This window comes from Lissotriton vulgaris, unplaced genomic scaffold (genome assembly GCF_964263255.1).
Source record: "Lissotriton vulgaris unplaced genomic scaffold, aLisVul1.2 SCAFFOLD_537, whole genome shotgun sequence".
Lineage (NCBI taxonomy): Eukaryota > Metazoa > Chordata > Amphibia > Caudata > Salamandridae > Lissotriton > Lissotriton vulgaris.
This window is the reverse complement of record NW_028247700.1, coordinates 730807-733518: the sequence shown is the minus strand read 5'-3', so window position 1 is coordinate 733518 and position 2712 is coordinate 730807.

The following is a 2712-nucleotide window of genomic DNA, read 5'->3' as shown; positions in this document are numbered from 1 at the left end:
TCCTATTTCATTGGTGGTCAGACAGCCTATGTACGTTTACCTCCAGACTGGGATGGTACCTGTTTCATTGCATTCTTCTTGCCACCAGTATTCCTAGCCCCATCTGACTATCACAGGAATTCCCGCCTTAATATTGTCAGACACAAGAGAGACCTCCCAATAGTTGATCAGACTGAAACTACATGGGAACAATGTACAGATTTCAATAAAGGATTCTTTCCTTATCTAGGTACTGTCTCCAATAGTAAACTGATACGCAAATTAACCAGAATACTTGAAGCCGTAGTGAATGAGACTACTTCTGCCTTGGGCAACTTAACAGAGGAGCAGTCTGCTATGAGACTTGTTGTTCTTCAGAACCGCCTTGTCCTTGACGTCATCCTGGCCGATAGGGGCGGGGCTTGTAGAGTCATCGGATCCAGTTGCTGCGTGTTTATTCCAAATAACGCGCCATCAGTCTATAAGGCCATCACCAGACTTCATGAAATTGCCCATCTGATACACCAGAATCCAGGCTCCTGGACTTGGTCCAGTTGGCTCTGGAGTGTAATCACAGCCTGGGGATGGAAGCTACTGTCATTCCTAGGAATCATATTGGCCATAGTATTCAGTTGTTGTCTATGTCTGCAATGTGGGCCAGCGATTTGCGGCTTGTGCGCCACAGCTTGTGTTCCCCATCCAAGTTCACTTTCCCATTCCAGAAAAAAGAAAGAAGAGCAAATGATGTTATATGAACAGATTGATGGTCTCATGAACATCGACATATCATGAAGGGTCCGTAGGGGACAAGGAGGGAATGAGGTAATTGAAATTTTTATGGTCAATTGTGTCCCCTAACGTGTACCCCAACGGCTCCATGTACAAGTTTCAAGTACATGTAATTTCCCTCCACGACCGAATCTGAAGACGCAAATACATTTGCGTCCACCGTTAACATGTCCTCTATCAGATCCACCATGAATGGATTGTTAATTCAGTTCCTAAGTATGCCGTGCCACCGTCTTTATATGGTGTACTTTCACGTTTTTCCTGGCTCTGCCGAGCTAGGCCCTGATTTTCTGTCTTCAAGCCATGTCTGTCTCTGCCTCTGAAAGCTGCAGCATGAAAATGCATCCCTGACCTCTGCCTTACTTCCTGCCAAGCGAGCGGTGCCCGGCTCGGCCTGGTCTGCCTGCCAAAAACAGTATTCTACCTTCAAGTTATCAGCGTAGCCGGCTCAGCTCCTCGAAAACACATTCCTGTCTAGTGATTTAGGTAAACATATCCCCGGCTGCAGAGCAAAGAGCAAGTCTCCCTGTCTCCGTGCAAGTAATTTACAGTTCCCGTTACCAGAGTAGGCCCATGGCCCCGCACGTAGACACGCAGACACCTATGCACGCATTAACATTCAGTATAGAATAGTCTCTGCCCAAGTGACCTTTTTCTCTAGATTAAACATCCTCCAAATACTAGATATCAGATATGTTATAGGGACAGGTCGATCTGACATGCCAGACTTCTGTCTCTTCTACTAGTGCTAAATGTCAGACCCTTAGCTTCCTCCAGATGCACGTCAATCACACGTCATATTAGTTGCGCGCGCATCCAGGCCACAGGTTTCAGCTGACTCTGCAAGAATTCTCTAAGCATCCACCCACTTGTGACACTTTTCTGTGACGTTTCCAGTGTACGCCTCTGTGTACACCCCTGTTCACGCCTTTTTGCTACGCACATGTGTTCTTATCATATACATTTCACTTGTCACGCCTACTGTATTCAATGCTATTGTGTCATTTTACTATATATGTCATGTACTGTGAATAAATCGTTGACATCTTCCCTGCCATCATTGCATACCTGAACCCTTGTATTGATGGAATAGATTTCCATGGCTCGAGTCATCATTTATGATTAAAGCCCTTATGACTCAGACACCACGGACTCTGCCTCTCATTTGATTGAGCTATTTTCTTTAATTATCAGAAATTATCTGGGAAACTCGTATACGGTAAAATATTTACCACAGTGCAGACGAGGTGAGGCCTGTGTTCAAGAGTGTAGTGGGTTAGAAGCTTGTCCAGGGGTGCAAAGGAGGTGAGGCCTGTGTCTAAGAATGCAGTGGGGTGAGGCTTCATGAAGTCTAGTCGACTGCATTCTTAGACAGAGGCCTCACCATCTCTGCTCCCCTGGACAGGCTTCACCTCCTCTGCACTTCTGGACAGGCCTCACCTCATCTGCACAAACTGCTTCCTAATCTGAGGAAACACAGGTAAAATGTGCAATTATGTACACAGTATATAAACCTTGTGAATAATGTAAAACTAATTCATGTGCTGTAAATCTTTTTTTAAATAACATTAAAAAAAACAGAGCACAGGTCATATGTACAAGTATTTTATTACACTACTGAAATGTCACTTATTTTCAAAATACAATTCCTTTATGCATCAACATTTCTTTATCAAGCAGGCTCTTTCTGTTTAAGTCTCTTTTACATCCTCTTCCCTTCTAACACCCTCTCTCTGTCTTACACCCTGTTGCACCCTTTTTCTGATTTACTCTTTTTCTCCCTTTCTTTGACTTACTTCCTCTCCCTATTACATCCTTTCTCTGTCTTACACCATATTATACACTCTCTCTGTCTTACTCCTTCTCTATGTTTTACTCCCTCTACCTGTTTCTTTGTCCGTCTCTATCTGTCTCCTTGTGTTACTCCGTCTAGCTGTTTTTGTC